The following is a 17,744-nucleotide window of genomic DNA, read 5'->3' as shown; positions in this document are numbered from 1 at the left end:
AACTGAGTTGTTCATATACCGGTGGCTAGCTAGCTCCGCGTTAGCCACCGGTATATGTCTCTTCCCCTCGTATGCGGGGAAAGAAACATGCGAGGCGGCCACCGATCGACCGGTGGTGGCTAACGCGGAGCTCAATCGTGGATAAGGGAAACCCAATGCAGGAGAAGCAGGCGGCTGGTGAACTGAATTTCAGGTAAGACGTTATTAACTGCACTCTATTTGGGTCAGATATAAACCGAGTTTAGGTGTAGTTTATTTTCGTTGTGCTGACAGTTACAATAACTGTACTGCGTGCTAGCTAGCACGACGGAGTTTCTAGACGGCTGTGCGTGCTAAGTTACTGATTTTGAACTTTATGACAGCCTCCCCTATTTTCAGGCGAGAATGTAGGGGTGTAAACTTCAAATATCTGCTCGTTTTATCAAGAAGTCCCATATTTTATCAAGAAGTCCCATATCTCTCACGATGTTACTGCTAGCGCCGCATGGCAGCTAGCTGGCTAGGGCGGCTTGGCTGACACCTAGGCCGGGCTGACTGATACCCAGGCCGGCTCACGCTCTCGTTTCGCCGCCGCATGGCGGCTAGCTGGCTAGCGCGGCTTGGCTGACACCCAGGTCGGGCTGGCTGACACCCAGGCTGGGCTGGCTGACACCCAGGCCCGCTCACGCTGTCGTGTCACCCCTAGTCTTTCGTGATGACTCTTGGTTGGCTGCTGGACTTATTTTTCATTTATATGGGCTGGTGATTCAGTATGAGTGTCTGGTGAACTGAATGTCAGGTAAGACGTTATGTATATGTAAGGTAGTGACTGGAATAAGTCACAAGGTGTCGCTGTTGAGCTGCATATATGTTGTAAATTTTAGCAATTTTGACCATTTGTCCTCTGCAGGACACCGTAGTTCAGATTTCTCGTTCGCGTGGGCGCCATCTTGGTTCAGTGTTTACTGTGATGTGCAAAGGTAAGCACTGTCAGTGGCGAACTGCATTGGTTTTGTTTAAAAATAAGTGTTCCACTGTGTAAAATAGCGGTTTGTCATTTAAGCCGAGCAAATATTTTGTTTGAGGGGTTCATGTATTGTCTGATGAGAGTATGAGACAAAGATATACTTTTTTTTTCTTACTCTCATATAAAATATTTAGCTTTTATTAAATAGTTATCTGAATCTTACAGCCAAAGTTTGTATAATAATACACAAGATTGGCTGTAGACCATTGTTAATCATTCAGAACACTGTGTAAAAATAACAAAAAACAAAAAGTGAATGAAAAGTGCATAAATATTTATTTTACGTGTTTGATGTGTGTGGCAGGGCGTGGTCTGCAGTGCCGCTGCAGGGGAGGTGGACCCACCTCAGCGGCATCTGCAATCACGCCTCTCAGGTGTAAAGTCTGTGCTCTCTCTGCTTTTTTTTTTTTTTTTTTTTTTTTGTGTATGTGTCGGGCTATGAGATGAAAAGCTACAGCCGGCTGTGTGGGTACAGCAACTATGTGTGAAAAGTGGTCCATAACGTAATGCTTCAAAGTGTGTTCATGCAAACATTGTCGGGTCTGCTTATGAACCTCTGCGCACAGCGTCTACAAATTGGGGCTGTACGAAGTCACCTCATCTTTACACAAAACTGTAAGCTGTCATCTGTGAGGCGCGAGCGGTGTTTGGTTTTACCATAGTTCATGGTGGAGAATGGCTGCTCCGGTGAGTTTTGCTCTCTGTAGCCGTTTGAATGGCAAACTATACTGATTAGCGGCGGCATAGGCACACTTAAAATTTCTTCAGAAATTTTCGCTTTCTAGTTATTATTATTCTTTTTCCGCCTGAAATTTTGGACCGTAACTCATCCCACAGTTTTGACACAAGCTTCATATATGTTATATCATTTTGTGCGGCTGGATCAGGAATGAGTTGCTATGCCTTTTGGTGTTTATTACTTCTATAGTTTTTTAAATATGAATATTTTAATGCAAGTTTTTGCCCATTGGAATGAATGGGAACGAACGAAAGTGAAACTTAACTTACTTTGTGGTGTGTTTGCTCACTCACTTAATTTGTGGTGTGTTGGCTCACTCTAGTGGTATGTCCCCGTATTTGGATTACCATAATGACGACAATATCAACGGCGCGCACAGCGTCGGTGCTTTCAGGAACCATTGGAATTCTTAAGGTTGCACGAAGCATTGAATAGTTACGGTAACGGCAAGGGTGTATGCTTGGTGGAAAACTGGATATCCCACAATTCAAAGCACGCCTCTACCAGTCAAACAATGGCGGCTGCCACTTGGTTTAATATATTCCTCTTATTTGTGTTTCTAGGTCACAAAGTAAACTTTTAAGATATTTTCAGGTGAGAATGTGGGTGTGTAAACGTCAAATATCTGCTCGTTTTGTCAAAACATCCCATATTGGCAACAGATTTTTCACGATGTTGCGCCGCTTCACTCAAAAGCACCCAGGCTTGGCTTTCAGTGAGGCGTCTCTAACTCCTTTCATCCCCGATAGCTCCGCAAACAGTCTTTGTCTTAGCTGGACTTATTTTTCGTTTATATGGGCCGATGATGCTGGTCGATGAGGAAAAACTAACTGAGTTGTTTGGTGGTGGCTAACGCGGAGCTAGCTAGCCACTGGTATGTGTCTCTTTCCCCTCATATGTGGGGAAAGAAACATGCGAGGCGACCGCCGATCGACCGGTTTTCAGGTGAGAATGTAGGTGTGTAAACGTCAAATATCTGCTCGTTTTGTCAAAACATCCCATATTAGCAACAGATTTCTCACGATGTTGCTGCTAGCCGGCTAGCTAGTTCGGCCGGCCAGCTAGCCGGCTAGCTAGCTCGGCTAGCTAGCGCCGCTTCGCTCAAAAGCACCCAGGCTTGGCTTTCAGTGAGGCGTCTCTAACTCCTTTCACCCCCGATCGCTCCGCAAACAGTCTTTGTATTAGCTGGACTTATTTTTCGTTTATATGGGCCGATGATGCTGGTCGATGTGGAAAAAATAACTGAGTTGTTCATATACCGGTGGCTAGCTAGCTCCGCGTTAGCCACCGGTATATGTCTCTTCCCCTCGTATGCGGGGAAAGAAACATGCGAGGCGGCCACCGATCGACCGGTGGTGGCTAACGCGGAGCTCAATCGTGGATAAGGGGAACCCAATGCAGGAGAAGCAGGCGGCTGGTGAACTGAATTTCAGGTAAGACGTTATTAACTGCACTCTATTTGGGTCAGATATAAACCGAGTTTAGGTGTAGTTTATTTTCGTTGTGCTGACAGTTACAATAACTGTACTGCGTGCTAGCTAGCACCACGGAGTTTCTATACAGCTGTGCGCGCTAAGTTACTGATGTTGAACTTTATGACAGCCTCCCCTATTTTCAGGCGATAATGTAGGGGTGTAAACTTCAAATATCTGCTCGTTTTATCAAGAAGTCCCATATTTTATCAAGAAGTCCCATATCTCTCACGATGTTACTGCTAGCGCCGCATGGCAGCTAGTCGGCTAGCTGGCTAGGGTGGCTTGGCTGACACCCAGGCCGGGCTGACTGATACCCAGGCCGGCTCACGCTCTCGTTTCACCGCCGCATGGCAGCTAGCCGGCTAGCTGGCTAGCGCGGCTTGGCTGCCACCCAGGTCGGGCTGGCTGACACCCAGGCTGGGCTGGCTGACACCCAGGCCCGCTCACGCTCTCGTGTCACCCCTAGTCTTTCGTGATGACTCTTGGTTGACTGCTGGACTTATTTTTCATTTATATGGGCTGGTGATTCGGTATGAGTGTCCGGTGAACTGAATGTCAGGTAAGACGTTATGTATATTTAAGGTAGTGACTGGAATAAGTCACAAGGTGTCGCTGTTGAGCTGCATATATGTTGTAAATTTTAGCAATTTTGACCATTTGTCCTCTGCAGGACACCGTAGTTCAGATTTCTCGTTCGCGTGGGCGCCATCTTGGTTCAGTGTTTACTGTGATGTGCAAAGGTAAGCACTGTCAGTGGCGAACTGCATTGGTTTTGTTTAAAAATAAGTGTTCCACTGTGTAAAATAGCGGTTTGTCATTTAAGCCGAGCATATATTTTGTTTATTGAGAGGTTCATCAGAATCAGAATCAGAATACTTTATTGATCCCTGGGGGAAATTATTTTTTGTTACAGTGCTCCATTTTAAACCAACATTAAGACAAGACAGACAATACGCTAACTAAGAATAGTACAATATATACATATATATACATACATACATACATAAGTCACTTATAAATAAATATTTGGAAAAGAAACATGTGTAGCTGTAGCAGCAAACAGTGTGTTAAGTGGATGCGTTGTACAGGCAGATGGCCACAGGCATGTATTGTCTGATGAGAGTATGAGACAAAGATATACTTTTCTTTCTTACTCTCATATAAAATATTTAGCTTTTATTAAATAGTTATCTGAATCTTACAACCAAAGTTTGTATAATAATACACAAGATTGGCTGTAGACCATTGTTAATCATTCAGAACACTGTGTAAAAATAACAAAAAACAAAAAGTGAATGAAAAGTGCATAAATATTTATTTTACGTGTTTGATGTGTGTGGCAGGGCGTGGTCTGCAGTGCCGCTGCAGGGGAGGTGGACCCACCTCAGCGATATCTGCAATCACGCCTCTCAGGTGTAAAGTCTGTGCTCTCTCTGCTTTTTTTTTTTTTTTTTTTGTATGTGTCGGGCTGTGAGATGAAAAGCTACAGCCGGCTGTGTGGGTACAGCAACTATGTGTGAAAAGTGGTCCATAACGTAATGCTTCAAAGTGTGTTCATGCAAACATTGTCGGGTCTGCTTATGAACCTCTGCGCACAGCGTCTACAAATTGGGGCTGTACGAAGTCACCTCATCTTTACACAAAACTGTAAGCTGTCATCTGTGAGGCGCGAGCGGTGTTTGGTTTTACCATAGTTCATGGTGGAGAATGGCTGCTCTGCTGAGTTTTGCTCTCTGTAGCCGTTTGAATGGCAAACTATACTGATTAGCGGCGGCATAGGCACACTTAAAATTTCTTCAGAAATTTTCGCTTTCTAGTTCTTATTATTATTTTCCTTTTTCCGCCTGAAATTTTACAGCGTAACTCATCCCACAGTTTTGACACAAGCTTCATATATGTTATATCATTTTGTGCGGCTGGATCAGGAATGGTGTGCTATGACTTTTGGTGTTTATTACTTCTATAGTTTTTTAAATATGAATATTTTAATGCAAGTTTTTTCCCATTGAAATGAATGGGACGGAAAGTGAAACTTATGCCAGCAGTAGTACGGCCTGTCTACCCTTATTTGGATTACCGTAATGACAACAATATCAACAGCGCACAACAGCGTCGCTGCTTTAAGGAGCCATTGGAATTTTTAAGGTTGCGCGAACCATTGAATAGTTACGGTAACCGCAAGGGTGTATGCTTGGTGGAAAACTCTATATCCCACAATTCCTAGCACGCCTCTATGGAGTCAAACAATGGCGGCCACTACTTCGATTTTATAGTGCTTTTATTCGTGTTTCTAGGTCACAAAATAAACTTTTAAGATATTTTCAGGCGAGAAAGTAGGTGTGTAAACTTCAAATATCTGCTCATTTTATCAAGAAGTCCCATATTAGTTCTCTCACGATGTTACTGCTAGCGCCGCATGGCAGCTAGCCAGCTAGCTGGATAGCGCGGCTTGCTAACGCGGAGCTACAACGGAGGGCAGCGGTGTATGACAGAAAGGAGATGGGGAAAAAGAGAGATGCGAGGCGGCCGCCAAGCGACTGGCCCTGGCTTACACCGAGAGCGGTTCTCTGTCTGGTTTCACCCCCCTCCCCCTCACGCCGCCGGTACGAGTGTCCAGTGAACTGAATGTCAGGTAAGACGTTATGTATATTTTCGTTGTGCTGACTTTTTACAATCAGTTACACTGGTCGTGTCCAAATTCATGGGCTGCATCCTCCTCAGAAGGTTGGGTAGGCTGGAAGTAAACGACTGGGGAAATTGGACGGTCTAGCCTTCAGATTAGCGTCGCCGCTGTCTCGGTGGAGTTTAATAAACTCAGCCGTCTGCTCCTTGCTATCTAAAATATAACAGGACACTGGCGTAAATTCTCGACTGTCTCATACTTATGTTTAATCAGGTTTCTGTTTGACGTTTAGTCAGCTGTGTAAAAACCAAGGAGGAGGGGGATTAATAAAGTTTTATTTTATCTAATCTAATCTAATAACTTTAATCTCAGCCAAACCGATTTACTCACGAACAAACAAAACACTGAAAAAAGCCCAACAATAACATTTGTAGGTTGACTAAGTGAATTATATATTACGTTTAACCCGAGTAGCGAAAGTCCGCGATGATCTGAAAATGATGTGCCGGGAGTTGTGCCGTTCTCGGCCGCATCAGTAACCCTCGAGCTCCCGGCTAGCTGTCGAGCTGGTGGGTAGCAGACGTCTCCGAAAACATCGAAGCACTTTGGCAAATATGCGATATCTTGATAAACCGAGCAGATATTTGATGTTTACACAGCTACTTTCTCGCATGAAAATATGTTAAAAGTTTATTTTGTGACCCAGAAAGATTAGTAAGAGTAATTTTAAAACTTAGTAGCGGCCGCCATTGCTGGAAACTGGAGTTTGGCTGGGCCGCGCCATGACGTAATCGGTCTACAAGTGCGGCCTCAGGAGGATGCAGCCCATGAATTTGGACACGACCAATAAGTCGTACAGCTGGGTGGGTGCTGATGGTGAACTTTATTGTATTCATAAGGTTAGTTATTGGGTTGCCAACCGCCCCGTGCAAACGAAATCATCCCGCATTCAGAGAAAATATTACGCGTTTCGTATTGAGCTGAAAAGGAACACAGTTTGTCCCGTACTTCAGGTAGAATGGAAGAAGACACAAAGCTGGATTTATTCTGTCGTTACTCAGGCTCCCCTGTCATTCTCTCGCCTGTTGCAACTTCAATCGTGAAACTGATCAATGATCGGCTTTTCTCTCTTGTTTGTTTATCGCGCTAAACAACAGCAGCAGTTTAAGCTTGATCAGCTGTTGTTAGAATTCATTTGATTTTAATTTCTAGTATCAGCTGATGTTTGATGGAGCCACAGCTGAAAAAAAAGGGCTGGTCCTAACCATGAGATGTCCTTACTGAGTCATCAGAGCTGAACTGGTGATGGAGAAACAGGTTTACCTTTTAGGTGACATGAATGAGTTGAAGGGAAGTTATGAACTGTTTCTGAGAGACAAATAACACCAAGCTCCTTTTTTATGTAGCTGACAGCTGGTAACTGTGCAGGGGCAGATCTAGCACAGCTTTTGCCAGGGGGCCAGGTAGAGCATTAACAGGGAGAGGGGGACACAAATATATACTTTTCTTTCTTACTCTCATATAAAATATTTAGCTTTTATTAAATAGTTATCTGAATCTTACAACCAAAGTTTGTATAATAATACACAAGATTGGCTGTAGACCATTGTTAATCATTCAGAACACTGTGTAAAAATAACAAAAAACAAAAAGTGAATGCAAAAGTGCATAAATATTTATTTTACGTGTTTGATGTGTGTGGCAGGGCGTGGTCTGCAGTGCCGCTGCAGGGGAGGTGGACCCACCTCAACGGCATCTGCAATCACGCCTCTCAGGTGTAAAGTCTGTGCTCTCTCGGCTGTTTCTTTTTTTTTTTTTTTTTGTATGTGTCGGGCTGTAAGATGAAAGCAAGTAGATTAGACAGCAACTATGTGTGAAAAGTGGTCCATAACGTAATGCTTCAAAGCGTGTTCATGCAAACATTGTCGGGTTTGCTTATGAACCTCTGCACACAGCGTCTACAAATCGGGGCTGTACGACGTCACTTCATCTTTACACAAAACTGTAAGCTGTCATCTGTGAGGCGCGAGCGGTGTTTGGTTTTACCATAGTTCATGGTGGAGAATGGCTGCTCTGCTGAGTTTTGCTCTCTGTAGCCGTTTGAATGGCAAACTACACTGATTAGCGGCGGCATAGGCACACTTAAAATTTCTTCAGAAATTTTCGCTTTCTAGTGAGATGTTCTTCTTCTTCCAGACGCACCAGCGCAGGGTCAGGACTTTGGTCTTCTCGGCGTTAACCTTGAGACCGTACAGTTTGGAGTGCCGGGCGATGTCATAGAGGATGTGAGTTGCCTCGGTGTCGTCTTCGGCAAAAATGGCGCTATCGTCAGCGAACATTAGATCGGTGATAAATTGATCGGTCGAGGCTTGGACTCTGCGGCGGCCCTCGAATGCTTTGCGCATTATCGCATCGATGACGATGTTGAACAACAGCGGTGACACCACATCGCCCTGCCGGACCCCTGTCATGATGGGGAATTCTTCGGACACTTCGTCATGAATACGTACCTGGCTGGTCGAGCCATCGTAGGCGGTTTGTAGTAGCTCGATGATCTTCACGGGTATGTGTTCGGCTGCCAAAGCCCTCCACAAGGCTGGCCGGTCGATGCAATCAAACGCAGACTTGAAATCAATGAAGATGATGACTGTTCGGCGTCCGCATCTGATCCGTTCCTCCATGAGTCGACGTAGGGTGAAGATCAGGTTGCTGCAGCCTCGTCCGGGTCAGAACCCGGCCTGTTCTTCCCGGCTGGTCATCTCACAGTGCTTTTGAAGGCGTGATTGAATTGTTTTCATAAGGACCTTGCCGACGATGGACAGTAAGCTGATGCCCCGGTAGTTTTTACATTCTCGGTTGTCGCATTTCTTTAGGATAGGAATGACAGCCGCCTTCTTCCAATTTGCTGGTATCACATTTGATGTCCAGATCAGTTTGAATAATGAGTGTAGACGTATGACGAAGACTTCTCCTCCAGCTTTGAGGGCTTCTGCTGCCACATGATCAGGGCCAGCGGCCTTGTTGTTCTTTAGCGAATGTATTGCGAGTTTGACTTCTTCTACCGTTGGTTCTGCATCAGACATCGGCACCGTAGGAGGGTCGATGATGGGCGGCGCTGCAGCCGGACCTTGGGGCGGATCGTGATTGTAGAGTTCATTGAAGTATTCTTTCCACCATTGCAGGCGCTCCGCAGTTGACTTTACAAACGAGCCATCCACCTTCCTGATGTTATCATTCATCATCTTGCACTTGCCACTGAGACTACGTATGGTCTGGTACAACACCCTGTAGTCTTGTCGTTCGGCTGTATTTTCAAGTTCCTCAGTGACTTTGTTCCAGTACGCCTCACGGTCTGCTTTCATCTGCAGCCGCACCTCACGGTTTAGCCGACGATACTTTTCAAAGTTGGTTAGCTTGGCCTTCTTGCGTTCAACGACCAAGTCGAGACACTCGTCCGAGATCCACGGTTGTGTGCGACGCTGGGCGGGTGGGCACAGCGGCTTGGCGCAGTCCAAGATGGCTTCCGATATTGTTTGCTCTTCTTTGTTGGCATCGTCGCTCAGGGGGAGTAGGGCGAAGCGGTTCGATAATGTGATCTGGAATTCTTGACGGCGGTCATTGTTGTTAAGGTGATGCTAGCCCAGCCTGGGCGGCTTGGGTGTCGGCCTCTTCGCTCGTTGGAGCTTCAGGCGCACTCTGGCATGGACAAGATAGTGATCAGAGCCGCAGTCGGGTCCGCGCATCGCCCGGACATCTTGCAAGGATGATCGGAACCGGGTGTTGATGAGCACATAGTCGAGTAGCGCTAAGTCGTTTCCTCTTGGGTTGCGCCATGTCAGACGGTGCTTGAGCGAGTGTTGGAATAGCGTGTTCCAGAGGACCAGTTTGTTGGTGGCGGCGAATGACAGCAATCGTAGCCCATTGTCGTTCATTTTTGCATGGCCGAACTTTCCCATCGTCGATTCCCAGCCAGTGCGGTCTTCTCCGACGTGGGCGTTCATGTCGCCGGCGATCATGATCATGCCGGTTTGAGGTAGGGAGTCCATGACGTCTTGCAGGCAATCATAGAAATCATCTTTTGTTGCGTCGGAGTTCATTTCGGTCGGTGCATAGACCGCGATGATATGTAGCTTGATTGTACCGTTGACAGTTAGAACAGCGATACGGTCAGATATAGGTTGGAAGGCCACGACGCTCGCAGAGAACCGATGGTGTACCATGAAGCCGACTCCGGCTTCTCTTTTGTCGCCGCCCGAGTAATACAACGTCATCTTTTTGTCCATGGCCGACACTTCGACGGAGACGGAGATAGGGCCGTTATCGAGATGTTGAGTTTTGAAAGTTCACGGGCGATGATCTCCTTCTGCCCAACATGGTGACCAGTTCTGACATTCCATGCTCCAATGTTGATCGGCGTCTTGGGCGTGAGACGATGGAATTGATGGCCCTGGGTCCCCAGCGCTGGCGCATCGGCTGCCCCGGATGCGGTAGCATTGGTTGATAAAGCTGATCGTTGAGATTCCATTGGTTTCGAGCCAAGTTTCCCCAATTAATCGGTTCTGGTCGCCTTGGCAGGGCGACCACCCTCCTCCTTTCACAGCCGGGCTTGGGACCGTCCATGGCGGAGTTAGTGTGAACCTTAAGGTGTGAAACAGCTGTGTACTGCCTTTTGTTCCTGGAGAAGGTATTTAACTGAGAGCCATGCTAGGCTCAGGGAGACTCTGCTGACCGTCTGTCCCGCGGTCATGCAGGGACTTCATCATGCTTGGTTGTCTGTTCTTTGTGTGTTTTGATTAAAGAATGTTAGCTACCGCTCACCACTCGTCTGCAGGCTTTATTTAAATGGAAAACTTCCACAACAGGCAAAAAAAAAAGCTTTTTGCTAAAAAAAAAGATTTAGAGCAGAAGTTTTTTGCACTGCATTTTAAAATGAAAACATATTGCATTTATTTAAAATTAAAGACACAGAGCAGAAAGTGTGTTACTGTTTTACATCCACAGACACACAAGAAAAGAAGCAGGCAACATGAGGTCAAGTAATGGCAATTTTATTTGTGTATTTCAGTACATGTATTTAGATTAGAGTTTTTAAAAAACAAACAAATGTCCCAAGAAGAAGGATGGGGTGAAAGAAAGGTGGAGAGAGGAGGAAGAAACTATTGATGTCCTCAAACTCGATGCTGCTGGGTCACTTCTTTCTCAGCAGTCTGCTCCAGAATTCCCTGCTGTCCTCTGCTTGCTTTTCTTTTTCTTTTGCCTTCAGTTCTTTTAAGGTTTTGTTGAGCTGCTCCACGGCATCTTTAAATTTTTCTTTCAACTGCTGTTTGGCCAGTTTCACTTTGTGTTTGAGGAACTCTTTAGCTTCCTTTTTGTGCTTGCGTATTTCTTTAAGTGCGTCTTTGCAGTCTTTCTTGGTCACCGCAGAGCCAGTCATGTCTTTCTTGAATGCCTTCACCTCAATTTTCTCTTCTGCAAGTTCTTCTTGCACTTTCATCAGTTCCTTCTTCATGTTTTGAGTGTAACACAACTTTTTTCTTGAGAACTGAGACCTGACAGTTTTTTTTTCTGATACCTGACAATTTTTTTCTTGAGACCTGACGATGTCCTAAAATGTACACCGTATGAATGAGGTCTTCTGCTGCTCTCCTCGGTGTCTGTTCACAGTTTATTGTGAACACGTTGAGAGAAGAGTGAGAGAGTGTTTGGAGAAAAACACCAACTAATCATTAGCTCAGCATGCTGGGAGAAGTTGGAGCAGAAAAGTCTTTTCACTGATAAAAGCTCATTGATCAATGACCATGAGTATCTTTCACGAACAGTTTGGGGAATGGCTGCAATCACAGCATTTGTCAAATAGCTGGTTGTTGATCAATGTTCATGAGAATTTGCATATAAATGATGAAGGAACTGACCTCCCAGCCCATTGTTCCTTCAGTGGTGCTAGTTTCAGTCATTATGTAAATGTAGTGTTTATAAGGTTGGAGTCAGCTGAGACTGAAGAAGTCACCTGGATGAGTGATGAACATTTCTCCCACTGAAAACGTCCAGATGAACAGAATCAAACTTTGGGGGATGGTGGAGTTTGGAGAGAGGCATCATGGGGGCTGGAGAGACTTGTGAAGTGGTGATCAGGTATGGGCCCCTGTTATTATGAATGGTGGGGGGCTGAAGGAGTTGAAAGTGTGGGGTGGGGGAGTAACAGGTCTGTCCCTGTTTGTGGAAACCACAGGAGGAGCTGTTCAGGCTGTTGCTGGGTGTGAATTGTTGATGGAGTCTTTAAACTTGTAGTTGCTGTTTTCCAGACTGAAGCAGAGTCGTTAGCTGAAAACTGGTTTTAGAGGTTCACTCAGGACACCTTCTCAGGCTCTTACAGCTTTACCTGTATCACAACAAAGTGTATAAACCCCAATCCACCTTTAACATGGTCCTTCTCCCAAACCTTCAAATAGGACATTCTGGCCCTGTCATAGTAAAGGGCTGCTTAGAATATTAGAGCCAATGTCACAAAGTTACTCCTGAAGTATAAGTGAGTGAGAGAGTTTCCTCACTTTGCAGCACAACACGTCTCACAAGATTTCTACAACCAATCAGAGTGAAATTTGTACTTTGTGTTGTCAGATGACCATATGAGACACTTTGACTCTTCGGTGCAGTGTGGAGGTAACAAAGATCTGTTTTGTGTCCCAGCTGATCAACAGGAGGAGAAGAGCAGAGGAACATTTTCAGCCATCTGGACTCAGCTGAGTCACTACAGAGGAAACAATGAGCTCAACACAGGAGGTGAGTGTTAGGTTTTGTATTGTTCATTGCCATTTATGCTTAGAAATATTTACTCATATATGCTTAGAAGTATATAATCATTTGTAGATTGAAAGAATGTCTCATCCTGTAACAAGTCTCTGTAGCATAAGATCACACACCTCCTAGGAGAGGTCGTATCTTCTCTTGCTGATATATGGTTTAGCAAACACACGTATATTTCTTTAAGTATAAGAGCCTTTTGTTCAGATGGAGCCCTAGACTCCTGGCACCAGCCTTTGGGGAGTCTTCACAGGGTCACATCTTGACCTCACACAAATCACACACACACACACACACACACACACACACACACACACACACACACACACACACACACACACACACACACACACACACACACACACACACACACACACACACACACGGGTCTATGTGGTATGGAGGGACTATCCTACGTCAATCCGCCCGGTGGTGGTTTAAGTGGACTACCCTTTTCAAAGGACTTAGAGCCAAGGGAGCGAGGTTAAAGTGTTCGAAAAAATCTGAAAAAAATTTGGGTCACTTCAGACCTCATACACTCCCTATAGAAGTCTAGATACACTGATATACATCAACCAGACTCTATTGTGTTTTCTGGAGACATTGTCCACTTGACAACAATGTGTTTTATGAGGTCCAAAAAAAGCAATATTGGGTCTTTAAAGGGACAATGATGTAATATTTAAATAGCTCATCATTACCATGAATACACATCTGACAGGACACAGGATTACTGGAACATCATTTTATTAGTGTTCTTGGATCTGAACATTAATTTTAACCATAAATAAAAAAAAGAAATCTATGGACAAAAATGCCCACGCTTCCCACAGAAATATAAAAATATAGAAAACAGAAAAATTAAAAACATTTAAAATGAATTTTAATAGTTTAAAGGTAAATATTAAGGGGAGAAAATATGCATTTATAATTTTTTATTTTAAATATAACCTGTCAAAAAAAAAACCTAAATAAATTAAATGTAAAAATTATGAAATACAAACTACTTCTGTAATTAACAAGAACTTTTTTTTTCTTTAAACAGAACATCAGTGTTAACAACAATTGGCAATCTGACCAAGATGTAAAACCACATCTGGCTAAACAGTTATTTTAGTTCATTTTTTTCCTGCCTTTTTGCAGTTAATCCTCTGTTTCTTAAGAAATCTCTTATGTTTTGAACTGTTCTTCCTGCCAACACCGGATCTTCTACCAATTTGCAATGACTGCATTCATTTTTGGTGGCTAGTTTCCCTTCGTTTATGTGGTCTTTAAAATGCCTCATCACTGCAGCAACCTCAGCCTTGGACCACATGTTTTTGGGAGCTCTTCGGGAATTGTGGGATTGAGCAGCATTTTTCTCTGGAAGATATATAAAGTAGTAGCAGTTAAAACAAACAAAAAACCAAACAAAAAAAACAAAAAACATTTGCTTGCTAAAAGAATGGATGCTACCCTGTACTAACTTCTGAAATGTGTTGCTACCATCAATATCAAAACGAGCAAAAATTCTCTTTGAAAATTGATCAAATTTCTAAAATGAGACATTTAGTGTTCCGCTGTGAATAAAAGACTGAATAAAAAGTTGAATAAAAGTCTCTTGATGCATGCTCAATCATCCAGGTAAGTAAATCCCAAAACGTTGATTCTGTTAATCTGGACGTAGCGTTTTCAGTGGGAGAAACATTTTGTCACTCATCCAAGTGACTTTTTGCCACCACTCTGCAGTTTGCCATATGTTGCAAAGTGATGAACAATAGACTTCAAGAACCTTAAATCATGGACATTTAACAGAATGGTCTGTGCTTTTAGGTTTTAATTCTGTTGATAAAGCATAATATTCAACTACTGCCCTAATATTTGCTCCTTTCAATACAAACCTTCTATTTTGATCTCATCCAGTGATTTCCCCTGGATCTGGGAAAGATGTCCTTTTTCCAGTGTTAAAAGCAGTTTGGAAATCTTGGCCAGCTGTGTTGTGGGAACTGGTAATCTGTAGAATTCGCAGTGAACGCGTATATTATGACCCAGGAAATCTGCAACCTGATCAAGTTCGTTGTTTTTCAAATTAAGGACTTGTGAGAGTGTGTCAACATGTTTTCTGAGCTGTGTCGATCTTAGATACTCAGGCTGCTTTGCTCCACACTGGTGTGCATGAACACGCAAGGAGTCCATTCCTCTGTAATGACTCATTGAACGGGGTCTTGCAAAGAGGTAGATATTAGTGGCACAAATACCACAGTCAGGCCTCCTACTAACCAGTAGTGACAGAGCATCCAGCATGCTTGGTGTTAGCAGAACTGGAACATTTCTGTCCCTTTTTCCCATTATTTCTATTCTACAGAAATAGTTACAGAGTCTCTGTTCCATTTCTGAGAGCCCCATGGCAACATCTGTGTGGAGTGCTGTTTTGTCTCTTTCAAGAAAACTTTTGAGGCGCATCTTTGAAACCTCTCCAGAACGTCTTCGGTTGAACACAATGATTTGTGAGAGTGTAACTTGTGCAAGTTGGGCATAATTCTAAGCTGTGGCTTCGTTCTCCAAGCTGCAAAAGGCACTTTCTGCAGATTTTTGAAGGTAGTGATGGAGAATCCGAACATCTTCTGTAAAGGGCAATGTTGATGGCTTGTTAAACTTTGCCTCACTCAATGTGTTCAAGGCACGGTGAGACACCATCTCGGACCATTTGGAGACATACAACTTCTTGAACGCATCAGTGGACTTGATTAGGGCTTCATCCTCTGTCATGAGGGCACGATTATGGATAATGTCAGACATTTTATGCAGTGTATGTCCCAGTTTCAGCGCAAGGCTTGGAGTTTTGTATGACAGTGTCTCTTCATCAAAACCTGAAACTTTCTTTACTGCTTGCACAACTCTCTGGAAATTAGCAGGCTTAATAGCTTCTTCCATGTTATGCACTGAGAATTCTGTGCGCAGACACAACAACAAACGTCCCGCTTCACGAAGCTTCTGTCGTATATAATCATACTTTGTAGGGTCTTGTCCATGTTTATTGTAGAGGGACTGGGCAAACTGAATAACAGTAAAGTCATTTCGCACAGCTGAGGCAATCTCATCTTGTTTCATAACAGCAAGAACCTTCCAGACTCCACTTGACACCTGCGGATAACACTGAGACTCCAGAGTTAAAGCCAGGCCGAGTACTTTGGTTCTTCCAGGTTCTTTATCCGTGTCATCTTTTGGTTTGTTCGGACATCTGCGGACATGTCTCCAAAGATCCTTGCGAACATACATCCCTTGACAATAAAAGCAATGAGCGAACTTTCCCTCTACTGCTTTAATCTTGGGTCTTCTCTTCACTTTCAGTGGTCCCACTCCACCATGCAAAACTGCAGCATTATGCTTAAAATTTCCCTTATTTCTCAATTTCTCTAACAGACTTTTACGCTCGTTTGAGTCTCTAGGCAGGGAAAATGCATGCACAACATCAGGAGCCGTTTTGTGTGTTTTCAGGTGGCGGGAAATTTTAGCTTGTGGTTTGCCACAAAAATAGCAGTAATCTTTTACTTAAAGTCATTTTTTCTGATTCAGTTTTGCAAAGCTCACTTTTATCTTGTGGCTTGTCCTTTGTCAAGTTGTGGATTAAATTCGTTGAATCTGATTGTTCATGCGCTCTGGAGATGTCATTTTGGCATAGCAGACCTTTTGATGTGCTTGGCAATAATGAGATGTCGTCATCTGAATCTTCATCATATGACTCTGAATCTGGCACATATTCTTCTTCTGATATGCTGTGGTTGCCATCATCATCGCTTGATATTTGATCCAGAACTGAATGTGGCAATCCATCCTCCCCTGAATATTCAGAAATTTCTTCTTTCTGGAATGTAAGAACAAAAGTTATTTTAATTGATCAATACTTTAGACAGGTAAAAAAATAAACTGAAAAACAAAGTCAAGCCAAATATGAATGGGATACACACCTGTGTTGACTGGTGGCAATTCTGATTTGCCAATTTTGCAAGGCAAGATTTGTGCCAGACCCCTAAACAAACTGAAACACATTTTGATAGACTTAATTTAGCTTTGCAGTTCTATTTAAGTGAAGTAGTTTTTTGTCAAAGCATTGCAGTTATGTCAGATGCTGAAAAAAAAAACCCAAACTGTTCACACTTAAGGATATTTTAATGACTACACATACACTGCTAATCCCCCCCCCCCCAAAAAAAAGGACATCCCAGATGTGAATGAAGGAATTATTCTTATTAAATACTTTGTTCTTTAGGTAGTTGAATGGCATGAAAGTGTGTAGTTGAATGTGTGTGGCCTCCAGATGCCTGTATGACTTCCCTACAATGCCTGGGCATGCTCGGGATGAGGTGGCGGATGGTCTCCTGAAGGATCTCCTCCAAGACCTGGACTAAAGCATCTGCCAACCCCTGGACAGTTTGTGGTGGATGGAGTGAGACATGATGTCCCAGATGTGCTCAATTGGATTCAGGTCTGGGGAACAGGCGGGCCAGTCCATAGCATCAATGCCTTTGTCATGGAGGAACTGCTGACATACTCCAGCCACATGAGGTCCAGTGTCGTCTCGCATTAGGTGGACCCCAGGGCCAAACGCACCAGCATGTGGTCTCACAAAGGGTCCGAGGACCTCATCTTGTTACCCAATGACAGTCAGGCTCTCTGGCAGGTACAGAAATGCCACCCCTCACCATTACTGACCCACTGCCAATATGATCATGCTGGAGGATGTTGCAGGCAGCAGAACGTTCCCCACGACGACATCTCCAGACTGTCACGTGCTCAGTTTGAACCTCCTTTCAGCTGTGAGGAGCATAGGGTGCCCGTGCCGAAGTTGCCAAACTTTGTGTTTTCTGGCAAATGCCAAGCATCCTGCATGGTGTTAGGCTGCAAGCTCAATCCCCACCTGTGGACGCTGGACCCTCAAGCCACCCTCATGAAGTCAGTTTCTGACCATTTGTGGCCTGTTTGAGGTCATTTTGCAGGGCTCCTCTTGTTCCTCCTTGCACAAAGGTGGAGGTAGCGGTCCTGCTGCTGGGTTGTTGCCCTCTTATGGCCTACTCCACATCCAGGTAGCACCTCCATGCTCTGGACACTACACTAACAGAC

General features: G+C 44.2%; 1 long non-coding RNA gene across 1 annotated transcript in view; it reads left to right on the top strand.

Annotated features, from left to right (window-relative positions):
- Positions 1-4,305: 4,305 nt before the first annotated feature.
- The window catches only part of LOC145431020 (uncharacterized), a 34,528-nt gene continuing 21,089 nt past the window's right edge, over positions 4,306-17,744 (top strand). The window contains exons 1-2 of the long non-coding RNA XR_013911396.1: positions 4,306-5,852; positions 12,531-12,623. This is a non-coding gene — a long non-coding RNA (uncharacterized LOC145431020). The remainder of the gene's footprint in view (positions 5,853-12,530; positions 12,624-17,744) is intronic.

This window comes from Astatotilapia calliptera, chromosome 9 (assembly GCF_964374335.1).
Source record: "Astatotilapia calliptera chromosome 9, fAstCal68.1, whole genome shotgun sequence".
Classification (NCBI taxonomy): Eukaryota; Metazoa; Chordata; class Actinopteri; order Cichliformes; family Cichlidae; genus Astatotilapia; species Astatotilapia calliptera.
Note: the sequence above shows the minus strand (reverse complement) of the source record. Positions and strands in the feature narration are given on the sequence as shown.